The sequence below is a fragment of the Cryptomeria japonica genome, unplaced genomic scaffold, assembly GCF_030272615.1.
Source record: "Cryptomeria japonica unplaced genomic scaffold, Sugi_1.0 HiC_scaffold_43, whole genome shotgun sequence".
Classification (NCBI taxonomy): Eukaryota; Viridiplantae; Streptophyta; class Pinopsida; order Cupressales; family Cupressaceae; genus Cryptomeria; species Cryptomeria japonica.
In genome coordinates this window covers 266,401-287,500 of record NW_026728865.1, presented here as the reverse complement: position 1 = coordinate 287,500, position 21,100 = coordinate 266,401, and the positions used below count along the sequence as shown (strand labels likewise).

Genomic DNA, 21,100 nt, shown 5'->3' with positions numbered 1-21,100 from the left:
TTCCCAGGCATATGCCCCCTACGCACTTTTGGTGGTGCACCCCGCACGAACAATCCCGCCTCGACCAGCCTGAACAATTCCCCTCTCGAAGGAAGGCCTCGGCCTTAATCGTCCACGACAAACAGCTCGACGAGGCATGAAGCACCCACGGGAGCCGGAGCATGACGATGCAGAGTCTCGGTTCACAGGAGCCTGGGAAGAACATCCCGTACGGAACCCTTTACCCGAAAACATCCGAACCGCACATGCTCGCGACAGTCCTGCCGTTAGAGAATGCACCGTGCACGCGACCGAGTAAGGCCACTCAGAGACATCCATTTCCCAGGTATATGCCCCCTACGCACTTTTGGTGGCGCAACTCGCACGAACAGTCCCACCTCGACCCCGTAAACAAGCTTTTTTGCCTCGAAGAGTTCGTCGGAGACGAAGAAGCAACCTTCAGTGCAAACGTAGCACTCTTTTGTGCAACCGCCCAAACAACGCCCCCTCTACCCTCTGTCGAAACACTCGGCATTGCTGCTCCCTAAGGTGAGCTTCTCCTCATAGGCAATTCCGCTCTTATCCGGTCACGTTTGTGTGCCCGAATTTCGCAAGGCAACCTCCATGGGACATGGAAAAGACTCGAGAAGAGAGCTCGCTCACGGGAGAGAGAAGCCAAGGAGACCACGAGAGTGCTGAGAGTGGGACAGCGCTGAATAGGCGGGAGAAGCCTGCGCGTATAAACGGAGATATATATCCAATTGCAACGAAGGAACGTGCCAAAGATCGAGAACAATGGCAGAAATGCTAGTAACGTGCACTTCGGGACCAACGCATCACCGGAAGACAACCGCCAAACATCGAAAGAGTCGCGATGCTCCGCAACCTACGTGCAAAGCGGTCGCACACCGGGTAAGGGAGTGAGAGCCCCAAACATAGCTGGGCGAGGCGCTCACTCCGCTCTTTAATATCTCGTTAATACCGCCAAGGAAATGGCACAAGCACACACACACAAGCATCCTCGGAAGAGGACAGTTCGAGTGACAGGTCAAATCCAAGAGTTCCGAAGACTACCTCCAGGAACAATCGGGAACAAGACCGATTACAAGTCGTCGAGTCTGTTACTGGGCGAACACGAGATGCGCACAGGAAATCGATCAGCCCTCACAATGGCCCAAGGCCAGAGATCGGACTGCTACGATTTACCCCAACAATCATCGTGCCACTCTTCGCAGAGAGGTGATAGACGCCAACGAGCCCGCGCATAGCAATCGAGGTGTAAAAAGGGCGTTGAAGGCAGGAAGCCTGGACGAAAGAGGCTACGAGGTCACCTCGAAGCGGTCTAAGAATCGGGCGCACTTGGGGCGACTACCAGTGCCAACCCCTTATCCCGCGGTGCGTCCGACACACAGAAATTTCCAAGGCGGCCAAGGAGCCTCCCCGCATAGCAATCGGGGTGTGAGGTTACGGATGCAGCATTGATAGCAATCGAGGTGTGAGGCGAAGGATGCAGAAGTGAGAGCCGAGGGATGTAGCAGAGATAGCAATCGGGGTGTGTGATGCAGAAGAGATAGCAATCGAGGTGTGCGGTGGGAAGGGCCCAGCAGCCAGAATGCATGAAGCGACGGATGAAGCAGTGATGACAACCGGGCTGTGAGGAGAGGAGGGATGCAGCCAAGAAAGCAATCAGGGCTCGAGGCAAGGGATGCATCAAGGATAGCAATCATGTTGTGAGGCGAGATTCCAAAGGCTAAACGTGAGAGGCTGCAGGGTCGACTCAGAGAGGTCTATGCATGTGAGAGGCTGAAAGCAAGGTCGACTCGGAGCGGTCTATGCATCGGGCGCGCTTGGGGCGACTACCAGTGCCAACCCCTTATCCCGCGACGCGTCCGACAAAGAGAACGTTCCAAGGCGGCAGAGGAGGTTACCAGCCGAAGGATGCAGTAGCAATAACAGGTATAGTTCCGCGGCGGCCGAGAAGACTCACCGCATAGGAATCGGGATGCGAGGCGAGGGATGCGGCGGGAAGGCCCCGACGGCTAAACGGAAGAGGCTGCAGGGCCGCCTCGGAATGGTCCAAGCATCGGATGCGATTGGGACGACTACCAGTGCCAACCCCTTATCCCGCGATGCGTCCGATACACAGATAGTTCCAAGGCGGCCGAGGAGCCTCACCGCATATCAATCGGGGTGCGAGGCGAGGGATGGGGCGGGAAGGCCCCAACGGCTAGACGGAAGAGGCTTCAGGGCCACCTCGGAATGGTCCAAGCATCGGACGCGCTTGGGGCGACTGCCAGTGCCAACCCCTTATCCCGCGATGCGTCCGATACACAGATGGTTCCAAGGCGGCCGAGGAGCCTCACCGCATAGCAATCGGGGGTGCGAGGCGAGGGATGGGGCGGGAAGGCCCCAACGGCTAGACGGAAGAGGCTTCAGGGCCGCCTAGGAATGGTCCAAGCATCGGACACGCTTGGGGCGACTACCAGTGACAGCCCCCTATCCCGCGATGCGTCCGATACGAAGATGGTTCCAAGGCGGCCGAGGAGCCTCACCGCATAGCAATCGGGGTGCGAGGTGGGGGATGCGGCGAGATGGCCCCAACGGCTAGACGGAAGAGGCCACAGGGCCGCGTCGGAATAGTCCAAGCATCGGACGCGCTTGGGGCGACTACCAGTGACAACCCCTTATCCCGCGATGCGTCCGATACGAAGATAGTTCCAAGGCGGCCGAGGAGCCTCACCGCATAGCAATCGGGGTGCGAGGTGGGGGATGCGGCGAGATGGCCCCAACGGCTAGACGGAAGAGGCTGCAGGGCCGCCTCGGAATAGTCCAAGCATCGGACGCGCTTGGGGCCACTACCAGTGACAACCCCTTATCCCGCGATGCGTCCGATACGAAGATAGTTCCAAGGCGGCCGAAGAGCCTCACCGCATAGCAATCGGGGTGCGAGGTGGGGGATGCGGCGAGATGGCCCCAACGGCTAGACGGAAGAGGCCACAGGGCCGCCTCGGAATAGTCCAAGCATCGGACGCGCTTGGGGCGACTACCAGTGACAACCCCTTATCCCGCGATGCGTCCGATACGAAGATAGTTCCCAGGCGGCCGAGGAGCCTCACCGCATAGCAATCGGGGTGCGAGGCGAGGGATGCGGCGAGATGGCCCCAAAGGCTAGACGGAAGAGGCTGCAGGGCTGCCTCGGAATAGTCCAAGCATCGGACGCGCTTGGGGCGACTACCACTGCCAACCCCTTATCCCGCGATGCGTCCGATACACAGATAGTTCCGAGGCGGCCGAGGAGGTGGGGGATGCGGCGAGATGGCCCCAACGGCTAGACGGAAGAGGCTGCAGGGCCGCCTCGGAATAGTCCAAGCATCGGACGCGCTTGGGGCGACTACCAGTGACAACCCCTTATCCCGCGATGCGTCCGATACACAGATAGTTCCGAGGCGGCCAAGGAGCCTCACCGCATAGCAATCGTGGTGCGAGGTGGGGGATGCGGCGAGATGGCCCCAACGGCTAGACGGAAGAGGCTGCAGGGCCGCCTCGGAATGGTCCAAGCATCGGATGCGCTTGGGGCGACTACCACTGCCAACCCCTTATCCCGCGATGCGTCCGATACACAGATAGTTCCAAGGCGGCCGAGGAGCCTCACAGCATAGCAATCAGGGTGCGAGGCGAGGGATGCGGCGAGAAAGCCCCAACGGCTAGAGGGAAGAGGCTTCAGGTCCGCCTCGGAATGGTCCAAGCATCGGACGCGCTTGGGGCGACTACCAGTGACAACCCCTTATCCCGCGACGCGTCCGATACACAGATAGTTCCAAGGCGGCCGAGGAGCCTCACCGCATAGCAATCGGGGTGCGAGGCGAGGGATGCGGCGAGAAGGACCCAACGGCTACACGGAAGAGGCTTCGGGGCCGCCTCGGAATGGTCCAAGCATCGGACGCGCTTGGGGCGACTACCAGTGACAACCCCTTATCCCGCGACGCGTCCGATACACAGATAGTTCCAAGGCGGCCGAGGAGCCTCACCGCATAGCAATCGGGGTGCGAGGCGAGGGATGCGGCGAGAAGGACCCAACGGCTACACGGAAGAGGCTTCGGGGCCGCCTCGGAATGGTCCAAGCATCGGACGCGCTTGGGGCGACTACCAGTGACAACCCCTTATCCCGCGACGCGTCCGATACACAGATAGTTCCAAGGCGGCCGAGGAGCCTCACCGCATAGCAATCGGGGTGCGAGGCGAGGGATGCGGCGAGAAGGACCCAACGGCTAGACGGAAGAGGCTTCGGGTCCGCCTCGGAATGGTCCAAGCATCGGACGCGCTTGGGGCGACTACCAGTGACAACCCCTTATCCCGCGACGCGTCCGATACACAGATAGTTCCAAGGCGGCCGAGGAGCCTCACCGCATAGCAATCGGGGTGCGAGGCGAGGGATGCGGCGAGAAGGACCCAACGGCTAGACGGAAGAGGCTTCGGGTCCGCCTCGGAATGGTCCAAGCATCGGACGCGCTTGGGGCGACTACCAGTGACAACCCCTTATCCCGCGACGCGTCCGATACACAGATAGTTCCAAGGCGGCCGAGGAGCCTCACCGCATAGCAATCGGGGTGCGAGGCGAGGGATGCGGCGAGAAGGACCCAACGGCTAGACGGAAGAGGCTTCGGGTCCGCCTCGGAATGGTCCAAGCATCGGACGCGCTTGGGGCGACTACCAGTGACAACCCCTTATCCCGCGACGCGTCCGATACACAGATAGTTCCGAGGCGGCCGAGGAGCCTCACCGCATAGCAATCGGGGTGCGAGGCGAAGGATGCGGCGAGAAGGACCCAACGGCTAGACGGAAGAGGCTTCGGGTCCGCCTCGGAATGGTCCAAGCATCGGACGCGCTTGGGGCGACTACCAGTGACAACCCCTTATCCCGCGACGCGTCCGATACACAGATAGTTCCAAGGCGGCCGAGGAGCCTCACCGCATAGCAATCGGGGTGCGAGGCGAGGGATGCGGCGAGAAGGACCCAACGGCTAGACGGAAGAGGCTTCAGGGCCGCCTCGGAATGGTCCAAGCATCGAACGCGCTTGGGGCGACTACCAGTGACAACCCCTTATCCCGCGACGCGTCCGATACACAGATAGTTCCGAGGCGGCCGAGGAGCCTCACCGCATAGCAATCGGGGTGCGAGGCGAGGGATGCGGCGAGAAGGACCCAACGGCTAGACGGAAGAGGCTTCAGGGCCGCCTCGGAATGGTCCAAGCATCGGACGCGCTTGGGGCGACTACCAGTGACAACCCCTTATCCCGCGACGCGTCCGATACACAGATAGTTCCGAGGCGGCCGAGGAGCCTCACCGCATAGCAATCGGGGTGCGAGGCGAGGGATGCGGCGAGAAGGACCCAACGGCTAGACGGAAGAGGCTTCAGGGCCGCCTCGGAATGGTCCAAGCATCGGACGCGCTTGGGGCGACTACCAATGACAACCCCTTATCCCGCGACGCGTCCGATACACAGATAGTTCCGAGGCGGCCGAGGAGCCTCACCGCATAGCAATCGGGGTGCGAGGCGAGGGATGCGGCGAGAAGGACCCAACGGCTAGACGGAAGAGGCTTCAGGGCCGCCTCGGAATGGTCCAAGCATCGGACGCGCTTGGGGCGAGTACCAGTGACAACCCCTTATCCCGCGACGCGTCCGATACACAGATAGTTCCGAGGCGGCCGAGGAGCCTCACCGCATAGCAATCGGGGTGCGAGGCGAGGGATGCGGCGAGAAGGACCCAACGGCTAGACGGAAGAGGCTTCAGGGCCGCCTCGGAATGGTCCAAGCATCGGACGCGCTTGGGGCGACTACCGTTGCCAACCCCTTATCCCGCGATGCGTCTGATACACAGATAGTTCCGAGGCGGCCGAGGAGCCTCACCGCATAGCAATCGGGTTGCGAGGCAGATTATTGGGAAGGGAACCCCCTGGGATGCGGCTCAAGCAGTGCCCAAAGGGACTGGAATGCGGAATCACATCGAGAGACCCAAATGCTATACGAGGGCTCAAATCGAATTATCGATTTGGCCACGACATGGACGCATCGGAACGACTACCTTTGCCGAACCACTCGCAATTGCATCCATACCGAAACCAATAGACATTTCCGTTAGAGCCCTCGCATAGCATTCGGGAATCTCGCATGCCCCTCTAAATCGACCAATGCTGGCGCTCAATGAAAATCCGAGCGCTACCACCGTTCGAGCGCCAGCATTGGTCGAGTTAGAGGGGCACGGGGGAGAATGCTCCAGTCAACACCTCCCCTATATAAGTTATTTGTCCGATTCTCGCACAACCGTAGTCTGCCTCGTCGAATCAAACAACGGTCCCAGATTCCGACTTCCGTTCCGTAGAGACCCAAAAGCTAGATGGAGGCTCGCAAGAAAGAGAGTCGGCGCATAGCAATCGGGTTTCTCGAACGTTTAGGGACCGAGCTCACTTGCGGATAGGGCAAAATCCGCCAAGCAACCCAAAAGCTAGACGGGGGCTCGAATCGAATCGCCTAGGCGGCCACAACAACGACGTGTTGGATCGACTACCAGTGCCAAACCATTCAGCAAGACTAGTCTGTGTCGAGGCCGGATAGAGATTCTCAGAGAGCGCCCGCATAGCATTTAGGAGACCTGCCGCGTCCCTCACACTCGACAAATGGTGGTGCACGTTTATAAATCCGAGCGATCCCAACCCTTTCAAGCACCAACATCGGTCGAGATAGAGGGGCACGGAGGGGGCTGCGTGAGACAACACAGTCCCCTATATAAGTTATTTGTCCGATTCTCACACATCCGAAGAATGGTCATCAAATCGGACAACAGCCCAAACTTCCGACTTCCGTCCCAGAAAGCCCAAGAGCTATCTAAAACGTTCATGGCCGGAACTCGATCGCGGCTATACCAGTCCGCCAAGCAACCCAAAAGCTAGACTGGAGCTCTAGTCGAATCACCTCTGTGGCCATTGCAAGGACGTGTTGGAGCGACTACCATTGCCGAACCATTCCGCAGGTCGAGTCCATACCAAGGCCGCATAGAGATTCACGATGAGCTCCTGCATAGCAATCAGGAGACTTGCCGTGTCCATCACAATCGATAAATCCTGGTGCAAGATTTTTGCATCCGAGCGCTCCAACCAGTCGAGCACCAGCATCAATCGACATAAACGGGCACGGGGGGAGGATGCTCGAGAACACTACCTCCCCTATATAAGTTATTTGTCCGATTCTCAAGCAGCCGAAGTCTGGTCATCGAATCGGGTCAAAGACCACAACTTCCGACTTTACCCACAATGCAAGTCATCGAATCGAACATCGGCCCCCGAGTCGGACTCCATGCGTATGTCAGGTCATCGGACCCAAATTCCGCCTTCCTGCGCATGGCGGGCCATCAATATCAACTCGGTCATCGGACCCAAACTCCGCCTTTTTGCGTATGGCACGCCTTCAAATCGGTCATCGGACCCAAATTCCGCCTTCCTGTGCATGGCGGGCCATCAACATCAACTCGGTCATCGGACCCAAATTCCGCCTTTCTGCGCATGGCACGCCATCAACTCGGTCATCGGACCCAAATTCCGCCTTCCTGCGCATGGCAGGTCATCGGACACAAATTCAGACCTCGCCAATATGCCTACGTATCGAATCGGTCATCGGACCCAACTTCCGACTTCATCCATACTGTAGGGTCTTTGAGGTTGGCGCGGTGCGCTCAACCCAGGGAGTCGACCCATCGAAGCATACACCTCCCCTATATAAGCTATTTGTCCGATTCCCACACCTGTGTAGTTTGCACCTCTGACCAGGACATCGACCCCAACTTCCGAACTCGACTGCAACGACGGCACCAGCGCCTTGGTGCGCACCTTGCGACGCACAGTCCCAACATTCGCCTTCCTGCACATGGCAGGTCATCGGACCCAAATTCCGACCTCGCGAGTATGCCTACATATCGAATCGGTCATCGGACCCAACTTCCGACTTCATCCATACCGTAGGGTCTTTGAGGTTGGCGCGGTGCGCTCAACCCGGGGAGTCGACCCAACGAAGCATACACCTCCCCTATATAAGCTATTTGTCCGATTCCCACACCTGTGTAGTTTGCACCTCCGATCAAGACATCGACCCCAACTTCCGAACTCGCCTCCAACGACCGAACCAGCGCCTTGGTGCGCACCTTGCAACGCACAGTGCCAACATTCGCCTTCCTGCACGTGGCAGGTCATCGGACCCAAATTCCGACCTCGCGAGTATGCCTACATATCGAATCGGTCATCGGACCCAACTTCCGACTTCATCCATACCGTAGGGTCTTTGAGGTTGGCGCGGTGCGCTCAACCCGGGGAGTCGACCCAACGAAGCATACACCTCCCCTATATAAGCTATTTGTCCGATTCCCACACCTGTGTAGCTTGCACCTCCGATCAGGACATCGACCCCAACTTCCGAACTCGACTAAAAAGACCGCACCAGCGCCTTGGTGTGCACCTTGCAACGCACAGTGTCAACATTCGCCTTCCTGCACATGGCAGGTCATCGGACCCAAATTCCGACCTCATGAGCATACCTACTAATCGAATCGGTCATCGGACCCAACTTCCGACTTCATCCATACCGTAGGGTCTTTGAGGTTGGCGCGGTGCGCTCAACCTGGGGAGTCGACCCATCGAAGCATACACCTCCCCTATATAAGCTATTTGTCCGATTCCGACACCTGTGTAGTTTGCACCTCCGCTCAGGACATCGACCCCAACTTCCGAACTCGCCTGCAACGACCGAACCAGCGCCTTGGTGCGCACCAAAAGTGCGCACTTTTGGAGGGCACTTTTGTGCGCTCCAAAGGTGCGCACTTTTGGAGGGCACTTTTCTGCGCTCCAAAGGTGCGCACTTTTGGAGGGCACTTTTTGGAGGGCACTTTTCTGCGCTCCAAAGGTGCGCACTTTTGGAGGGCACTTTTTGGAGGGCACTTTTCTGCGCTCCAAAGGTGCGCACTTTTGGAGGGCACTTTTTGGAGGGCACTTTTCTGCGCTCCAAAGGTGCGCACTTTTGGAGGGCACTTTTTGGAGGGCACTTTTCTGCGCTCCAAAGGTGCGCACTTTTGGAGGGCACTTTTTGGAGGGCACTTTTCTGCGCTCCAAAGGTGCGCACTTTTGGAGGGCACTTTTTGGAGGGCACTTTTCTGCGCTCCAAAGGTGCGCACTTTTGGAGGGCACTTTTTGGAGGGCACTTTTCTGCGCTCCAAAGGTGCGCACTTTTGGAGGGCACTTTTTGGAGGGCACTTTTCTGCGCTCCAAAGGTGCGCACTTTTGGAGGGCACTTTTTGGAGGGCACTTTTCTGCGCTCCAAAGGTGCGCACTTTTGGAGGGCACTTTTTGGAGGGCACTTTTCTGCGCTCCAAAGGTGCGCACTTTTGGAGGGCACTTTTGTGCACTCCAAAGGTGCGCACTTTTGGAGGGCACTTTTCCTGTGCTCCAAAGGTGCACACCTAGGTGAGCACCTTCGACCACACCTTGTAGCACACCAAACTCTGACTTTCGACTTCATCCGCAATGCAGGGTCTTTGAGGTTGGCGCAATGCGCACAACCAGGGGAGTCGACCCATCAAACCCAACACCTCCCCTATATAAGCTATTTGTCTGATTCTCATACATGCGTAGCCTGCAGGAGCAATTAGGACATCGACCCCAACTTTCGGCTTCTAAACGAAAACAAGGTCTTTGAGGTTGGTGTAATGCGAACAACTAGGGGAGTCAACCCATCAAACCCAACACCTCCCCTATATAAGCTATTTGTCTGATTCTCATACATGTGTAGTCTACAGGAGCAATTAGGACATCGACCCCAACTTTTGACTTCTTAACGAAAACAAGGTCTTTGAGGTTGACGTAATGCGCACAACCAGGGGAGTCGACCCATCAAACCCAACACCTCCCCTATATAAGCTATTTGTCCGATTCTCATACATGTGTAGCCTGCAGGAGCCATTAGGACATTGACCCCAACTTTTGACTTCTTAACGAAAACAAGGTCTTTGAGGTTGGCGTAATGCGCACAACCAAGGGAGTTGACCCATCAAACCCAACACCTCCCCTATATAAGCTATTTGTCTGATTCTCATACATGTGTAGCCTGCAACAACGATTAGGACATCCACCCCAACTTCTGAATTCGTCTGCGTTGACCGCACCAAAGGTGCACGCCTTGGTGCTCACCAAAATCCGACTTCCGACTTCTTCTGCTATGCGGGGTCTTTGAGGTTGGCGCAGTGCGCACAACCAGGGGAGTCAACCCACCGAATGCAACACCTCCCCTATATAAGCTATTTGTCTGATTCTCATACATGCGTAGACTGCAGCAATGATTAGGACATCCACCCCAACTTTTGACTTCTTAAACAAGACAGGGTCTTTGAAGTTGGTGCAGTGCACACAACCAGGGGAGTCGACCCATCAAACGCAACACCTCCCCTATATAAAGCTATTTGTCCGATTCTCATACGTGTAGTCTGCAGCAGCGATTAGGACATCGACCCCAACTTCCGAATTCGTTTGCATTGACCGCACCAAAGGTGCACGCCTTGGTGTGCACCCTGGAGTGCACTTTGGTGCTCACCTCGGTGCACACTTTGGTGTGCACCTCGGTGTGCACCAAAGGTGCGCACCTTGGAGCGCACCAAAGGTGTACACTTTGGAGCGCACCACATAGGGTCTTTGAGAGGTTGGCGCAGTGCGCACACCAAGGTGGGTGTTGAGGTGCGTGCCGAGGTGGGTGGGTGCTAGGGTGCGCTCCATGGTGGGTGCCAGGGTGGGTGCGTGCTAGGGTGGATTCCAAAGAGGGTCATAGGGTGGGTGCCAAGGTGGGTTGGTGATATAGTGGGTTCAAAGGTGGGTACTAGGGTGGGTTCCAAGGTGGGTCACAAGTTGGGTGCCAGGATGCGTGGGTGTTAGGTTGGGTGCCAAGGTGGGCTCCTGCGTGGGTGGGTGCTAGGGTGGGTTTCAAGGTGGACGCGAGGGCGGGTGCCAAGGTGGGTAACAAGTTGGGTGTTAGGATGGGTGAGTGCTAGAGTGGGTGCCAAGGTGGGTGGGTGCTAAGGTGGATGCCAAGGTGGTTCACAGGGTGGGTGGGTTCTAGGGTGAGTTCCAAGGTGGGTCACAGGTTCAGTGCTAGGGTGGGTGTCAAGGCGGGTGTCGAGGTGCCTGGGTGCTAGGGTGTGGATGCCAATGTGGGTCATAGGGTGGGTACTAGGGTGGGCTGCAATGTGGGTGCCAAGGTGGGTAACATGCTCGGTGGGTTCTAAATTGGGTGCCAGGGTGGGTGTGCACCCACCTTGCCCGAGGTGGGTGCCAAGGTGCCAGTGTGGGTGGGTGCTAAGGTGGATGCCAAGGTGGGTGAGAAGGTGGGTGATAGGTTGAGTGGTAGGATGGGTGGGTGCCAAGATGGGTCACAGGGTGGGTGCAAGGGTGGGTAGGTGCTAGGGTTGGTGTCAGGGTGGGTGGGTGCTAGGTTGGGTTCCAAGGTGGGTGCGAGGGTGAGTGTCAAGGTGGGTCACAGGTTAGGTGCTAGGATGGGTGAGTGCTAGGGTGCAAAGGTGCCAGGGTGGGTGCTAGGATGGGTCGATGCTAGGGTGAGTGGCAAGGTGGGTCCACAAGTGTCAAGGTGGGTGCCGAGGTGGGTGCCAAGTCGGCGACTGCTATGGTGGATGCCAAGGTGGGTCACGGGGTGGGTGCCAAGTTGCTAGGTTGGGTTCCAAGGTGGGTGCCAACGTGGGTGCTAGGGTGCGTGGGTTAAAGGGTGTGTCACAACGTGGGTGCCAGGATGGGTGCGCACCCACACTGGCCAAGACGGGTGCGGGTGCAAGGTTGGGTTCCAAGCCCGGTCACAGGCTGGGTGCTAGGATGGGTGGGTGCCAAGGTGGGCACCAGGGTGGGTGCACCCACCCTGGCCAAGGTGGGTCACGGGGTGGGTCCTAGGGTGGGTAACGGGGTGGGTACTAAGGTGCGTGCCAAGGTGGGTCATAGGGTGGGTGCCAAGGTGGGCACCAGGGTGGGTGTGCACCAACCCTAGCCAGGGTAGGTCACGGGGTGGTTGTCGGGGTGGGCGTCAAGGAGCCAAGGTGGGTGGCAAGTAGCCAAGTTGCGTGCCAAGGTGGGTGTCGGGGTGGGTGCCAAGGATCCAAGGTGGGTGCCAAGGAACCAAGGTGGGTGTCTGGGTGGGTGCCGAGGTGGGAGCCAGGGTGGGTCCCAAGGTGAGTGCAAAGGTGGGTGCCAGGGTCAAGGTGAGTGCCAATGTGGGTTCCAAGGTGCCAGGGTCAGGGTGAGTGCCAATGTGGGTTCAAAGGTGCTAAGTTGGGTGCGAGGTTGGGTGCGAGGGTGGGTGGGTGCCAAGGTGTGCTAGGTGGAAGCCCGGGTGGGTCGGCATCCCATGGGTGTCGAGTTGGGTGCCTGATGGGTGCTTCTTGTCAAGTTTTAGTCGTCGGGACTCATTTCGAGCCTTAGAGGTCGTTTCTTGTCCGGTTGCCCTGTCTTCGACCTGGGAACCCAATTTTGGTCCTCGGGTCCCATTTTTTTTTGTCTCGCATCCCACTTTTGGCCTGTGGCCTTTTCGGGGTCGATTCTCGTTTTGGGCATCAGAGCATGTTTCTTCTCCTAAAACCCAATATTTGTTTATTAAGTCTCGGAACACATTTTTGTTCTCGTGGACCCATCATGGGTCTTGGAACGCATTTGTGGTCCTTGGGTCCCATTTTGCATCCCGAAACTTGTGTTTTGGTGCTTGATCCCTATTTTGGGTGCCCACCTTGCACCAAGTGCGCACCCGGGGCAAACCGAGCGCCTTGGTGCACCGGGGCAAGATCGAGCGTGCACCCGAGGCGCCCCGAACATGCACCAAGGTGCACTCGGCCCACATGTGAGCGCAGGTCGTTGCGCCCGAGGTGGTGTGTGGGCACCGCGTTGCAGACGGGACACTGCACGCACACGACGCCCCCTCCAGGTGCACGCACGTAGGCCGGGCCGGGTGCACACCCGACGCCCTAGCAAGGTGCGCGCACCCGGGCAGGGCTCACACTTGGCGAACGGGGCGCACTTCGCGAGGGAGGGTGTGCACCTCGACGGGGGTGGGTGGCCGGGGTGGATTCGCACGTGGGTCGCGGTTTGCTAAGTACACACTGCGACAAGCTCATAACGGGTGCGATCATACCAGCATTAGTGCACCGGATCCCATCAGAACTCCGCAGTTAAGCGCGCTTGGGCCGGAGTAGTACTGGGATGGGTGACCTCCCGGGAAGTCCCGGTGTTGCACCCTTTTTTAGTTTTTCGCCGGGCGTCGCAATGCTATTTGAATAAACCTTTTGCCCGTTTGCGTTCTCGTCGGGGCCGGGCCGGGCCGGGGTGCGCTGCCCGCACTACCGCGCGCGCGGGGGCGACACCGAGCGCGCACCCGAGGCACCCCGAGCACACAGGCCACGGTGCAACCCGGGCGTTGTGCGCGCACCCCGGTGCGCCCGAGGTGCTGCGCGCGCACCCAGGTGAAATCGGTGTGCACCTCGGCCAGTGCGCGCTCGGTCGAGTCGCGCACGTTGGCCAAGGTGCACGGTGATGTTTCTTACTCTAAGGTTCCGCACCAGACGCCCGGGACAGGTGAGCGAAGCTGGGCGGGGCCGGGTGCGCGGCCGGGGCAGGTGCACGCAGCTGGAGAGAGCTTTGGAGCACACTTCGGAGCGCACCAATGATGCGCTCCATTCAAAAGTTTCCTGAAAAGGCAAAAAAAGTTGAGATTATAGAATTTCCCACTTGAGAGATTGTAAAAAAAAAAAATTTAAAATGAAGGAAACGCGGGTGCCAAGGTGTGCGCAGCCCAGCCAAGGTGTGCGCACCAAGGCGCCCACCCTGGCGAAGGTGCACGCAAGGTGCGCACCCGAGGCAAACCGGACAATTAACCCAACTTTCGACTTCGCGCGCACCTTGGAGCGCACTTCGGAGCGCTCCTTGGTGCGCACCAATCTTGGGCACCTCGGAGTGCACCATGGCGCCCACCAAGGTGCGCACCCGGGGCAAACCGAGCTCCGACTTCGTGCGCACCTTGGAGCGCACGAAAGGTGCGCACCATGGCGCCCACCAAGGTGCGCAGCCCAGCCAAGGCGTGCGCATCAAGGTGCGCACCCTGGCGAAGGTGCGCACCCGGGGCAAACCGAGCTCCGACTTCGTGCGCACCTTGGAGCGCACAAAAGGTGCGCAACCCAGCCAAGGTGTGCGCACCCCGGTCAAACCGAGCTCCGAATCGTGCGCACCAGAGGTGCACGCCATCGTGCGCACCTTGGAGCACACTTCGGAGCCCTCCTTGGTGCGCGCCGATGTTGCGCACCTCGGAGCGCACCCGGGGAAAACAATGCAATTAACCCGACTTTCGACTTCGTGGGCACCTCGGAGCGCTCTCGGGTTCGCACCTCGGAGCACACCGAGGTGCGCACCTTTGATGCGCTGCCTTCACCAATTTCCAGAAAAGGCAAGAAAACATTGAGAAGGTGTGCGCACCGAGGTGCCCACCCTGGCGAAGGTGCACGCGAGGTGCGCACCCGGGGCAAACCGGGCTCCGACTTCGTGCACGCCGCACCTTGGAGCACACTTCGGAGCGCTCCTTGGTGCGCACCAGGGCGCGCAACCCAGCCGAGGTGCCCACCCCGGCGAAGGTGCACGCGAGGTGCGCACCCGGGGCAAACCGGGCTCCGACTTCGTGCACGCCATGGTGCCCACCGCGGCGAAGGTGCACGCGAGGTGCGCACCCGGGGCAAACCGGGCTCCGACTTCGTGCACGCCGCACCTTGGAGCACACTTCGGAGCGCTCCTTGGTGCGCACCATGGTGCCCACCAGGGCGCGCAACCCCGCCGAAGGTGCACGCGAGGTGCGCACCCGGGGCAAACCGGGCTCCGACTTCGTGCACGCCGCACCTTGGAGCACACTTCGGAGCGCTCCTTGGTGCGCACCATGGTGCCCACCAGGGCGCGCAACCCCGCCGAAGGTGCACGCGAGGTGCGCACCCGGGGCAAACCGGGCTCCGACTTCGTGCACGCCATGGTGCGCACCGCGGCGAAGGTGCGCACCCGGGGCAAACCGGGCTCCGACTTCGTGCACGCCGCACCTTGGAGCACACTTCGGAGCGCTCCTTGGTGCGCACCAGGGCGCGCAACCCAGCCGAGGTGCCCACCCCGGCGAAGGTGCACGCGAGGTGCGTACCCGGGGCAAACCGGGCTCCGACTTCGTGCACGCCGCACCTTGGAGCACACTTCGGAGCGCTCCTTGGTGCGCACCATGGTGCCCACCAGGCCGCGCAACCCAGCCAAGGTGTGCGCACCAAGGTGCACGCGAGGTGCGCACCCGGGGCAAACCGGGGTCCGACTTCGTGCACGCCGCACCTTGGAGCACACATCGGGGCGCTCCCGGGTTCGCACCGGCGTTGCGCACCGTGGTGGGCACCTCGGAGCACACCAAGGTGGGCAGCGAGGTGCGCACCTTTGATGCGATGCCTTCACTAATTTCCATAAAAGGCAAAAAAAAAACGAGATTTTAAAATTTCCGTTTTGAAAGATAGTGAGAAAAAGGGAATGCTGGTGCCATCTTGAGCCCGCCCTGGTGCGCAGCCCAGCCAAGGTGTGCGCACCAAGGTGCCCACCCTGGCGAAGGTGCGCGCCCGGGCAATTAACCCAACTTCCAACTTCGCGCGCGCCAGGGTGGGAGCGCACCCAACAACCGGGCCTGGGAAGAGCCAATGCGAGAAACCCCACCAAACGCTCTGACAAAAAAAGAGGGGGCGCTCCAGTAACCCCGCTTCGGAGCGCACCCTGGGCAAACCCAGCCAAGGTGCCCACCCCGGCCAAGGTGCAGGCGAGGTGCGCACCCGGGGCAAACCGGGCTCCGACAACGTGCACGCCGCACCTTGGAGCACACTTCGTAGCGCTCCCGGGTGCGCACCTCAGAGCACACCAAGGTGGGCAGCGAGGTGCGCACCTTTGATGCGCTGCCTTCACTAATTTCCAGAAAAGGCAAAAAAAAAAGGAGATTTTAAAATTTCCGTTTTGAAAGATAGTGAAAAAAACGGAACGCGCGTGCCATCTTGAGCCCGCCCTGGTGCGCAGCCCAGGTAAGGTGCCCACCCTGGCAAAGGTGCGCACCCGGGCAATTAACCCTACTTCCGACTTCGTGCGCGCCAGGGTGGCAACCGGGCCTCGGAAGAGCCAATGCGAGAAACCCCACCAAACGCTCCGACAAAAAAAGAGGCGGCGCTCCAATAACCCCGCTTCGGAGCGCAGCCGGGGCAAACCCAGCCAAGGTGCCCACCCCGACGAAGGTGCACGCGAGGTGCGCACCCGGGGCAAACCGGGCTCCGACAACGTGCACGCAGCACCTTGGAGCACACTTCGAAGCACTCCCGGGTGCCCACCGGCGTTGCGCACCGTGGTGGGCAGCGAGGTGCGCACCTTTGATGCGCTGCCTTCACTAATTTCCAGAAAAAGGCAAAAAAAAATGAGATTTTAAAATTTCCGTTTTGAAAGATAGTGAAAAAAAAGGAACGCGGGTGCCATCTTGAGCCCGCCCTGGTGCGCAGCCCAGGCAAGGCATGCGCACCAAGGTGCCCACCCGAGGTGCACACCCGGGGCAAACCGGGCTCCGACTTCGTGCAGGCCGCACCTTGGAGCACACTTCGGAGCGCTCCTTGGTGCGCACCATGGTGCCCACCAGGGCGCGCAACCCAGCCAAGGTCTGCACACCAAGGTGCCCACCCCGGCGAAGGTGCACGCGAGGTGCGCACCCGGGGCAAACCGGGCTCCGACTTCGTGCACGCCATGGTGCCCACCGCGGCGAAGGTGCACGCGAGGTGCGCACCCGGGGCAAACCGGGCTCCGACTTCGTGCACGCCGCACCTTGGAGCACACTTCGGAGCGCTCCTTGGTGCGCACCATGGTGCCCACCAGGGCGCGCAACCCAGCCAAGGTGTGCGCACCAAGGTGCACGCGAGGTGCGCACCCGGGGCAAACCGGGGTCCGACTTCGTGCACGCCGCACCTTGGAGCACACATCGGAGCGCTCCCAGGTTCGCACCAGCGTTGCGCACCTTTGATGCGCTGCCTTCACTAATTTCCAGAAAAGGCAAAAAAAAACGATATTTTAAAATTTCCGTTCTGAAAGATAGTGAAAAAAACGGAACGCGGGTGCCATCTTGAGCCCTTCCTGGTGCGCAGCCCAGGCAAGTTGTGCGCACCAAGGTGCCCACCCTGGCGGAGGTGCGCGCCCGGGGCAAACCGGGCTCCGACTTCGTGCACTGCATGGTGCCCACCAAGGCGCGCAACCCAGCCAAGGTGCCCACCGCAGCGAAGGTGCACGCGAGGTGCACACCCGGGGCAAACCGGGCTCCGACTTCGTGCACGCCGCACCTTGGAGCACACTTCAGAGCGCTCCTTGGTGCGCACCAGGGCGCGCAACCCAGCCGAGGTGCCCACCCCGGCGAAGGTGCACGCGAGGTGCGCACCCGGGGCAAACCGGGCTCCGACTTCGTGCACGCCATGGTGCCCACCGCGGCGAAGGTGCGCACCCGGGGCAAACCGGGCTCCGACTTCGTGCACGCCGCACCTTGGAGCACACTTCGGAGCGCTCCTTGGTGCGCACCATGGTGCCCACCAGGCCGCGCAACCCAGCCAAGGTGTGCGCACCAAGGTGCACGCGAGGTGCGCACCCGGGGCAAACCGGGGTCCGACTTCGTGCACGCCGCACCTTGGAGCACACATCGGGGCGCTCCCGGGTTCGCACCGGCGTTGCGCACCGTGGTGGGCACCTCGGAGCACACCAAGGTGGGCAGCGAGGTGCGCACCTTTGATGCGATGCCTTCACTAATTTCCATAAAAGGCAAAAAAAAAACGAGATTTTAAAATTTCCGTTTTGAAAGATAGTGAGAAAAAGGGAATGCTGGTGCCATCTTGAGCCCGCCCTGGTGCGCAGCCCAGCCAAGGTTTGCGCACCAAGGTGCCCACCCTGGCGAAGGTGCGCGCCCGGGCAATTAACCCAACTTCCAACTTCGCGCGCGCCAGGGTGGGAGCGCACCCAACAACCGGGCCTGGGAAGAGCCAATGCGAGAAACCCCACCAAACTCTCTGACAAAAAAAGAGGGGGCGCTCCAGTAACCCCGCTTCGGAGCGCACCCTGGGCAAACCCAGCCAAGGTGCCCACCCCGGCCAAGGTGCAGGCGAGGTGCGCACCCGGGGCAAACCGGGCTCCGACAACGTGCACGCCGCACCTTGGAGCACACTTCGTAGCGCTCCCGGGTGCGCACCTCAGAGCACACCAAGGTGGGCAGCGAGGTGCGCACCTTTGATGCGCTGCCTTCACTAATTTCCAGAAAAGGCAAAAAAAAAAGGAGATTTTAAAATTTCCGTTTTGAAAGATAGTGAAAAAAACGGAACGCGCGTGCCATCTTGAGCCCGCCCTGGTGCGCAGCCCAGGTAAGGTGCCACCCTGGCAAAGGTGCGCACCCGGGCAATTAACCCTACTTCCGACTTCGTGCGCGCCAGGGTGGCAACCGGGCCTCGGAAGAGCCAATGCGAGAAACCCCACCAAACGCTCCGACAAAAAAAGAGGCGGCGCTCCAATAACCCCGCTTCGGAGCGCAGCCGGGGCAAACCAAGCCAAGGTGCCCACCCCGACGAAGGTGCACGCGAGGTGCGCACCCGGGGCAAACCGGGCTCCGACAACGTGCACGCAACACCTTGGAGCACACTTCGAAGCACTCCCGGGTGCCCACCGGCGTTGCGCACCGTGGTGGGCAGCGAGGTGCGCACCTTTGATGCGCTGCCTTCACTAATTTCCAGAAAAAGGCAAAAAAAATGAGATTTTAAAATTTCCGTTTTGAAAGATAGTGAAAAAAAAGGAACGCGGGTGCCATCTTGAGCCCGCCCTGGTGCGCAGCCCAGGCAAGGCATGCGCACCAAGGTGCCCACCCGAGGTGCACACCCGGGGCAAACCGGGCTCCGACTTCGTGCAGGCCGCACCTTGGAGCACACTTCGGAGCGCTCCTTGGTGCGCACCATGGTGCCCACCAGGGCGCACCCGGGGCAAACCGGGCTCCGACTTTGTGCACGCCGCACCTTGGAGCACACATCGGAGCGCTCCCAGGTTCGCACCAGCGTTGCGCACCTTTGATGCGCTGCCTTCACTAATTTCCAGAAAAGGCAAAAAAAAACGATATTTTAAAATTTTCGTTCTGAAAGATAGTGAAAAAAACGGAACGCGGGTGCCATCTTGAGCCCTTCCTGGTGCGCAGCCCAGGCAAGTTGTGCGCACCAAGGTGCCCACCCTGGCGGAGGTGCGCGCCCGGGGCAAACCGGGCTCCGACTTCGTGCACTGCATGGTGCCCACCAAGGCGCGCAACCCAGCCAAGGTGCCCACCGCAGCGAAGGTGCACGCGAGGTGCGCACCCGAGGTGCACACCCGGGGCAAACCGGGCTCCGACTTCGTGCACGCCGCACCTTGGAGCACACTTCAGAGCGCTCCTTGGTACGCACCAGGGCGCGCAACCCAGCCAAGGTGCTCACCCCGGCGAAGGTGCACGCGAGGTGCGCACCCGGGGCAAACCGGGCTCGGACTTCGTGCACGCCGCACCTTGGAGCACACATCGGAGCGCTCCCAGGTTCGCACCAGCATTGCGCACCTTTGATGCGCTGCCTTCACTAATTTCCAGAAAAGGCAAAAAAAAGAAAAAAATGAGATTTTAAAATTTCCGTTTTGAAAGATAGTGAAAAAAACGGAACGCGGGTGCCATCTTGAGCCCGCCCTGGTGTGCAGCCCAGGCAAGTTGTGCGCACCAAGGCACCCACCCTGGCCAAGGTGGGTCACGGGGTGGGTCCTAGGGTGGGTAACGGGGTGGGTACTAAGGTGCGTGCCAAGGTGGGTCATAGGGTGGGTGCCAAGGTGGGCACCAGGGTGGGTGTGCACCAACCCTAGCCAGGGTAGGTCACGGGGTGGTTGTCGGGGTGGGCGTCAAGGAGCCAAGGTGGGTGGCAAGTAGCCAAGTTGCGTGCCAAGGTGGGTGTCGGGGTGGGTGCCAAGGATCCAAGGTGGGTGCCAAGGAACCAAGGTGGGTGTCTGGGTGGGTGCCGAGGTGGGAGCCAGGGTGGGTCCCAAGGTGAGTGCAAAGGTGGGTGCCAGGGTCAAGGTGAGTGCCAATGTGGGTTCCAAGGTGCCAGGGTCAGGGTGAGTGCCAATGTGGGTTCAAAGGTGCTAAGTTGGGTGCGAGGTTGGGTGCGAGGGTGGGTGGGTGCCAAGGTGTGCTAGGTGGAAGCCCGGGTGGGTCGGCATCCCATGGGTGTCGAGTTGGGTGCCTGATGGGTGCTTCTTGTCAAGTTTTAGTCGTCGGGACTCATTTCGAGCCTTAGAGGTCGTTTCTTGTCCGGTTGCCCTGTCTTCGACCTGGGAACCCAATTTTGGTCCTCGGGTCCCATTTTTTTTTGTCTCGCATCCCACTTTTGGCCTGTGGCCTTTTCGGGGTCGATTCTCGTTTTGGGCATCAGAGCATGTTTCTTCTCCTAAAACCCAATATTTGTTTATTAAGTCTCGGAACACATTTTTGTTCTCGTGGACCCATCATGGGTCTTGGAACGCATTTGTGGTCCTTGGGTCCCATTTTGCATCCCGAAACTTGTGTTTTGGTGCTTGATCCCTATTTTGGGTGCCCACCTTGCACCAAGTGCGCACCCGGGGCAAACCGAGCGCCTTGGTGCACCGGGGCAAGATCGAGCGTGCACCCGAGGCGCCCCGAACATGCACCAAGGTGCACTCGGCCCACATGTGAGCGCAGGTCGTTGCGCCCGAGGTGGTGTGTGGGCACCGCGTTGCAGACGGGACACTGCACGCACACGACGCCCCCTCCAGGTGCACGCACGTAGGCCGGGCCGGGTGCACACCCGACGCCCTAGCAAGGTGCGCGCACCCGGGCAGGGCTCACACTTGGCGAACGGGGCGCACTTCGCGAGGGAGGGTGTGCACCTCGACGGGGGTGGGTGGCCGGGGTGGATTCGCACGTGGGTCGCGGTTTGCTAAGTACACACTGCGACAAGCTCATAAC

The 21,100-nt window shown here is 59.9% G+C and overlaps 1 non-coding gene across 1 annotated transcript; it reads left to right on the top strand.

The window, feature by feature from the left end:
* The first annotated feature begins 13,178 nt into the window (after positions 1-13,178).
* Positions 13,179-13,297, top strand: LOC131862493 (5S ribosomal RNA). The gene has a single exon (XR_009361507.1). It is a non-coding gene; the product is annotated as a 5S ribosomal RNA (ribosomal RNA).
* The last annotated feature ends 7,803 nt before the right edge of the window (positions 13,298-21,100 follow it).